Raw genomic sequence first — 8,166 nt, forward strand, 5'->3', positions numbered from 1 at the left:
CCTGGAAGAGAATATGTAAAGTGCCCAGCATAAAACTGGCACAAAGCAAGCCCTCAATAAATTAGTTTCTCTTCTCTGCTCTTACTACCATGTGCTACAGACCCAGGCTAAAAGAGATCTGGTTTCTACCTCCAGGAGCTGCCTCCAGTGGGCAGCTGGAGTGTCACAGTAACTTGGCAGTGTGCCAAGACTGGTCTCTACCCACTAGAAGCCACCCCCAGTTGTGCAACAAACAATGACTCCAGGCACTGCCAAATGTCCCTAGCTGAGAACCACTACCTTATCTCTTGCATGTTTGTTTGTTTGTTTTTGTCCTAAATGTGAAGAGTAAAAAATTCAACTTTAGTCTATCAGTAAACTTGTCTATTCTACAATCTTCTGGGGAAAACAAGGTGGAGGAAGGTGGAGAAGCTTTGTCAGTAAGAAGCACCAGCAGCCTGGGCACTGAAGAACACTGAAGCCAATTTATGGTGACACATGTCTCTTTCCATTACATGCATCTCTTCCTCTTTCTTTTCTACTCTTACTCCCTTCCTTTCTGTCCCCTGCCTAAGCCTGAGGACTGCTGATTGCTAACCAGGACATCATTTAGACCCAATGAACTTAAGGATGGAGCTGTTCAAATTCCTCCCACCTCTTCCATCCATCCAATAGACGTTCACTCCATCCTGAAGTGACGGCTCCCCTCTGACCCTCTATGGAAACAAGTGTCTCATATGCTACTGTGTAACTATCTTTTGTATTGTCGCCTAAACACTTGAACATATTAATTTTTGTGTGATTGAAAGCAAGTTCAGGATAGGGTGCACTATTTTATATTTGGAAAAGAAAGTAACCGAGTTCCAGATAAAGGCTCCTTTTCATGCCTGGCTAGTCCCAGGAAGAGGCATCAAAGATAAGACCAAAGCTAAGCCACACCTCATCGTGGGTTCTCTCCAAGAAAGCATACACACTGATTCTCTGGACATGAATGCGGACTCCAGTTTAACTGGGTTATCAGTCTAGAGTTGGCATGGGAAAACATCCGATGAGCAGGAAACACTGGGCATCCGGCCAGTGGAGTGAAGTCCATTGGGTAGTGATCTATGTGCAGATACGTAACCCTGTCCAACACAAGTACTGCAAATACACTACAAATGTCTTCATTTTTACCAACCCTTATATTAGACATCTGTACACAGACTCATAAATTGAATCAAAATTTTTACCTCTGAGCTCTCACTATTTTTTTGTGCATCTCCTAAGCAGCAGTAATAGAGCCATAAATAAGGCAGACTGCTCCCAAGCCCACAGGGCTTACCAAGTTCCACAGTGGTGTGAGGAGGGACTGTGCACAGCAGGGGCCCCAGATTAAGGAAAAGAATATTGAACCCAACTCCACCACTCACTCACTCAGTTTTCTATCTTTAAAATAAGGACACCAGCCCTACCTACCACCTAGAGTTGTCACTGCGGCTTGGAGTCACAGAGTTCAAGGCTGAAAGAAACCTCAGCAGTAGGCATGAAATAAGACCACAGAGGTGAAGACACTCTGCAAAGTGGAAAGTGCTCCACAGAGGTCGGGTCCTGCCAGTAGTGGTGTTCAGAAATCACACAGGTCCCGACAAGGACGCATACTCAGGAGGAGGAAGAAAAAGCAGTGAGGTGGGCTCTGAAGTTCTTGGACCCGCTGGTGAACGAAGGGCTCAGAGAAGAGGTTTCAGACCACAGCATCACAAATGTCCTGTTCCTCCAGGCTGTCGTCACTGCACACCCAAGCTGCCTGGTCACTATACTGCAGGAAGTCACAATCAGGGCAGCTGAGATCCTCTCGACTCCTCACAAGCAATGCTGCTTCCTGCCCTATAGGCTGGATAGGTATGGCCCCATCCAAAAGTATTCTTCAGAAAGATTTTTAAGCTCAGTGGTGAAAGAAAAGTGCTCAGTGATGCTGTGAAGCGCACTGAAAAGAGCTGGCCTGGGAATCAGAAAACCTGAGTTCTTGTCCCCAGTCTGCTACTTTCATATGTGAAATTCAGGGGGTTCCTCTGGCCCCCATGCCTACATGGTCAGAGTGAAGGGTCCAAAGCACAACGATGGAAGTTCCCTTTAGCTTTGTTTTGAAATAAACTGCTCTCGGTTCACAGGTAGGTTAACTCAATAAACCCTTGCCCTTGGAGAAAGGCACCCTAAGCACTCCTGACCCTTGTGTCTTGAAAGAGAAAACTCAAAGTACACAGTAGATAACAGTAGTTACTCAGGAAGCACAAAGTTCTTTCCTTTAAAACCTCACCGCAAACTTGAATAGAAGTAATTTATTAATTTGACATTTACCGCATACCTACTATGTGCCAAATGTTGTGAATACAAAATTAAAGAAAGTAATACAGCCACATTCCTAAACTTGAAGAAGAATCCAACTCAAGCCCAGACATCAAGTGGGGCAGAGATGAGAATGGCAGAACCAGAACCTGGAGCATGGTCGGCGGCAAGTGGACTGAGTGGACTTGGCAGCTCCAGCTCCTGCCATCTGAACTGCTTGGTCCCTGTCAGCTACAAGTTCGGGAGTCCACCTGGGGAACGGCTGGCAGGAACACATTTCAAATACAGGTTTGGTTTTACATCAGATTTTTTTAAAAAGAAAGAAAGAAAAGCAGTAATTCCTTTTTATTTCTTTTATCTCTAAGATTGTTTTGAAAATGTCAAAACTTAAAAAAGTTGAAAGAATAGTACAATCATTATATACCCCTCATTTACATTCACCAGTTGATGATTTTTCCACAGATACCCTGACACTTCACCTCTAAGTATGTCAGCTTCAGACTTTTTTTTTTTTTAATTGGCGGCTGGCCGGTATAGGGATCAGAACCCTTGAACTTGGTTATAACACCATGCTCTAACCAACTGAACTAACCAGCCAGCCAAGACTTTTTAAAAACGTAAATACATGATCCTATAAAGGGAATGGGTAAAATTAATTTCTATAGGTAACAAAATAAAGTAAAAATATACTTACTTGGACTATCTCTCTGTAAGCAGTTACCTACCAAAAAGCAGCTGAATTAAGTACAAAGGGAGGCCTATGGACCAGGAGATCTGCAGCAAAGGCTGTTCAGAATAAACAGAGAACTATATATACAACTACTATTAATTGTGGGGACACAGCCTGGAGAAACAAAGCCTCAGATAACCCTAAACCTCATTTCAAGCAAGGATTTCATTCTTCTTTACCAGTAAACTTTGACCAGAGCTGGCAACAAACCAGTGAGTTGATGCAGTTGGCTAAGGACACAGTGCTGGTGAGGTATGTGGACAAGAGAAAGTTCCACCCCCTGCGCCATGGGTGCCTGCCTCTTTGTGGGCATCAGACCAGGCCAGACAGGAAGGGCACTGGGTTAGCCTGTGGAGATGGGGCAGCACAGCCACTCCCAGCCCAGGAAATCCACTGGAGGCCAGGTGTGGCGTCCCTTGGAAAGGCTAGCACCTAGGAGAGGTCCCTTTTCCTCCTCTTCCTGTACCAAGCAGCCCTTTGGGAGCTGGTGCAAATCAACAGGGAGCCCAGAGTAGGAGCAGGGAGGGGCTGCGGTCACACATTGGATCATTGGTTCCACTTGACCAAGAGTTGTCTCTATTTGGTGAGTAAACATTTGGCCTCAAATCAATTGCCAATCAAGGTTTCATAATATCCAAGGTTTTCCCAGTTATTCAAGAGCTCTTGTGAAATTCTCAAAATAAAATTAAGTTTAATTTTAAAAGATGCCTGTGGTATGTCTTATGAGAAAGTCTATCATAATATCAAGCAAATGACAACAGATTGTTACTGTTCTCGAATCTGCTGGGAACCACTGGCTGGATGCTGAAAGTTGAGAAGCAAACATCACCGCTTTCAGCCCAGTAAGCCCGAATACTTTGGAAAATTACTAATATTTGGCAAAACAATTAAGCAAGAAAGTGTCCAAAATGCTGAGAACTGAATCATGATTCATAACTATCCTCCAGGGGAAAGAACACCACCACCAAATCCCACAACTCTTTTTTTAAAAGACTGAAATACAAAACTAGAGGAGGTAGACGTGCAGGACAGACTGGGATTTCAGTAAAGCATTTGCCTCCAACAGCATGCCATTTTTGTGAAAAACAAGAGTTCTCAGCCGCTGACAAAGAACATGAGAGACCAGGGGAAGAGGTGAGAGAGGCAAGGAGAGAAGGTTGCACCTGCCCATGAGGTCAGTGCGGAGTGGCTGTGTCCCCCAAGGGGGAGGAGATGCCCTCCTCTCCCTGACACAGGAGGAGGCATATCTCAGGTCAATTCTGCCTCACAGCGGCTGGCTGCCCTCATTAAAGTGAAGATGGACTTGAGCTCTTCCTGCTACACAGGAAGCAGCCTGGATGCCTCTCCCAGAGGTGGTTGGCTTCAGGAGTGTTGATGGTGACAGGATGGCCTCTGCACTTGCGTTGGCCAGGTCCCCATCTGCAGCTGAGGGCACACCCTTCAAGGTGGCTGGGATGAGGGCTGTGGTCAGGGCCATGCTGGTCTCCTTGGGAGTCACACAGAGCACAAAGCCCTCATGCAGTAAGCTCCCAGCTCTCCTGAGGCTGTGGCCTGCCCAGAGTCACACAGCTAGTTAGCAGCAAGGTCCCAACTGGAACCCAGGTCTCCGAACCCAATCACTGGTCTAGAACCCTTTCCACCATATTTCCTCAGCAGTGGTCTAGCAGAGGGAATCGAACCATGGGCAGAGCTGACGCTTCAGCAAAGACACTGCGGTCAAGTCCATGAACCAAGAAGGAGGCCCTTTGACTTGTTAGGGGGAGCTTCCTCAGGGCACAGAAGGGAAAAAACAAAAGCAAGTTTATACTCATAAGGAAACATAACCTATGATTATAAATATTTCATGGGCAAAGAAAGCAGTACTGGCTGAGAGACTGGGGTGGAGAGGGTGGACAGCAAATTAGATCCCAGTGTGCAAAGTGATAGGGCAGCTGGAAAAGCAGCAAAGCTGAGGCTATTCTGGGCTGTGTGCTGTGAGGGCCTGCGTCACAGGCCCTGGCCACCTGGCTTTGTTAAAACCACAGCCTTCCAGCGGTCAGCATGGAACACCTTGGAAGGAGAGGTTAAGTCCATGGAAGACCAGGGGAGGGGACAGTGAGGACACAGAGGAGAGTCACTTGAATGATTTGTGAAGCTCAACAGCAGGGAGGTGGGAGAGAGGATGCAGCAGAGCAGCCAGCACCCTGCAAGCATGTGAAAGAAAGAGAACACTTCCTACTGACTAAAGGCAGAGGAAGAAGTGAGCCCAACCCCAGCAAGCAAGTGACCAGAGAAGCCAGAGGGCAGCTCGGATCAAACTGTCCTGGTCAGTGCAAAGGTGCAGTCCTGAGCACCAGGACTGAGTGCCGGGCTGAGAACAATTCTACCTGTCCTTTGCCTCAGGCCAGGGGTCTCTTCCTCCCACAGTCTTTGGGGAGCAGCACAGAAAGCAGGGAAATGAAGAGCCTGCTGAGTACCAGCTGCTGAGGCTGGAGAGAAAAACTCACCGACAGCAAAGCAGGCCCGTTTTGGTGTGATTCTTCCTCCTTGGCCATATCCAACTATGCAGCACAGCATGTTAACCACAGATTCCTTCCAGAGGACCAGATGGAGAGGAATATCAGCTCCTACAACACCCAGAGCACCTTGAATCCAGCTTAGTCAGAGAAGCCTTGGGAAGCAATATGCTCCTCAACTGGGAGATCTAAAACTGAGAGACTCTGCCTCCCTACAGTCGAGGCTTAGCAGGCAACAGCCTCTGAGGTGTACCTGCAGCATTCAGGAGAATTAGAACATCAGCCTCTAGGATCATAGCGAGTAAGAACCAAGTCAAGGTGGAAAGGACTAGTCAACTGCAAAAGTAAGACCAATAATGTGGAAAGATTCTGAAGTGGAAGTCGCAAGAGCTGGCTTTGAGACAAGCTTTACCCCATTATTACCCCTTATTAGCTGTAAGCCCCTGAGAAGTCATGTTACTTCTGAAACTCAGTGTCCTTACCTAGAAAACAGGACCAATGCCTGTGAAACTCATGGACCTTAAGGAACACCAAGACTATATATACATGAATGTTTTCAAGTTATACTAAGTGCTACTCCAATTTGGGATGATTCATACCCAGCTATCTACTTGACATCTCTTGGACGTCTCAAAGTCACCTCCATTCAGCTTGCCTGCAACTGCTATTCCTCCACCACTCCCGGGCCTCCCCTACAGCACCCTAGCTCAGTGTTCAGCATGACCAACCACCCAGGCGTGGAAGCCAGAAACCTCGGACCCATCCTTGGCCTTAAACCCACCATATTAACCCATTACCAAGTCCAGCCAACTGTACCTCCTAAAGGTGTCCTCTTCCCTCCACCACCTCTCTAGCCCATGTCATCAACTTGCAGTCTACTGCAAAGCCTATGCTCATCCACTCTGACCTCCCCAAGCCCTGCTCCACAGAGCACATCTAACAGTGGCTCCCCTGCCACTGCCCCTATCCTGCTTGCTAAATATCCTCCACCAGCATCCCAATGCCCTCAGTGTAAGAAAAACCTTCCCAGGGCTTCCAAGGCCCTGCGTGGCTTGGCCCTGCTCCTCTTCCGGCCTCACCCCACACCATGTTCCCTCTCGCTCTCTGTGCTGAAGCCACACTGGCTTTTTCTTTCAGCCCCTGATCCTTATCCCATCCCCTCCTGCCATAGGGTTGGTGTACACACTCTCCCCTCTGCCTGCAATATCTCCCCCTCTTTTCTCACCTACCTAATGCCTACTCATTTATTCTCACGAAGGTATAAAGTACACAAAGTGCACTAAAGTGCACAGCTCAATAATTATTTACAGATGTATACCCTCAAGTAACTTCCACACAGGTCTAGATTTAGAACATCCCAACACCCAGAAGGTTCCCTCTTGCTCCTTCCCAGTCTGTACTCTCCCCACCCCCCAGGTAACCACTATTTCAACTTCCATAACAATGCCTGATCAAACTGCAGCTGATACAACCCTTTCTCAGAGAAGCTGCCTCTAATCCCACTGAAAGAGACTAACCCCTTCATCATAGGCCCTTGTTACACTTGCGGTTTTACACTTATTTGAAGAATTCTTTGGTTCATGTCAGTTTCCCTGGGACACTGTAAGCTCCAGGAGGGAAGGGCCGCACCTGCTTTCACTCGCATGTTTTCCAGTGCCAGCACCTGCACAGTCATGGTGACAGGAAACAGCTAATACCTATGAGTGCTTATTATTGCCAGGCACCATTCTAATCACTTACAGGTACTGACTCATTTAATCCTCACACCAACCCTGTCAAGTAGGTACCATTATTATATCATCATTCTACCAGTGAGGATACTGAGCCACAGATAAGTAATATAACTTGCCCAAAGCCATGATGTGGTGGAGTCAGGATTCAAACCCAGGCTGTCTGGTTATAGAGCCTGTGTATGTTCTTAACCATTATACACTACTCCATCTCTCAGAGACCACTGAGATATTGAATGAGTGCCAAAGGTATTTTAAATAATTAATGAGCTTATAAATGGTTGATAAGATTCCCCTAAAGGAACTAAGGGAACCCCTAAATCTTCCCAAGCAAACCAAAAAATGAATGTCAAATTGTCATTGAATCACCTGCACAGGCTCACAATTACGTCATCTGTAAATATAAGGACTTGTCCATTCCTCCAGCAATCCAGGGAGGAAGCTCCACTGTTGCACAGAGGAACATCCTGGTAGATACTCCAGAGTAAAGAAAGGATTATTGTCTGGGCTTTACTGCAGCATAAAGGACATGTTCCACTGGATTAAATAAGTCCCTCTGCTCTTATTCCATGATAACCCAGTAATCTTTATAATCATTTAATGTCTCATACCCTCTAACAAAGGAAGAAGGTATTTTAGATGGGAAAAACTAAAACCTTAAGGTTGGAAAGTGACAGACTCCTCAGTACATTTATAAATTGGCATTGGTTTGTTCCTCAGTTTTCCAGAGCCTGATAATCCTGGATGAACTTACATCATAGGGTCCAAACCAGAAAACCAGACCCTTGCACCAGAGCTGCTCCATGCAAAGACTGCCATTTTGTGTGGCCAGACTTGGGATGGCCACCTTTCAACTACATAAGTGTCATTTACCTCACAACCACATGGCAGAAAGCTCAGGAAGAAAGCA

The 8,166-nt window shown here is 46.6% G+C and overlaps 1 long non-coding RNA gene across 1 annotated transcript in view; it reads right to left on the reverse strand.

Moving 5' to 3' along the window:
* Positions 1–3,305, reverse strand: part of LOC134378381 (uncharacterized) — a 71,784-nt gene extending 68,479 nt beyond the window's left edge. The window contains exon 1 of the long non-coding RNA XR_010023633.1: positions 2,996–3,305. This is a non-coding gene — a long non-coding RNA (uncharacterized LOC134378381). The remainder of the gene's footprint in view (positions 1–2,995) is intronic.
* Between the last annotated feature and the right edge of the window lie 4,861 nt (positions 3,306–8,166).

Source organism: Cynocephalus volans, chromosome 5 (genome assembly GCF_027409185.1).
Source record: "Cynocephalus volans isolate mCynVol1 chromosome 5, mCynVol1.pri, whole genome shotgun sequence".
Taxonomy (NCBI): domain Eukaryota; kingdom Metazoa; phylum Chordata; class Mammalia; order Dermoptera; family Cynocephalidae; genus Cynocephalus; species Cynocephalus volans.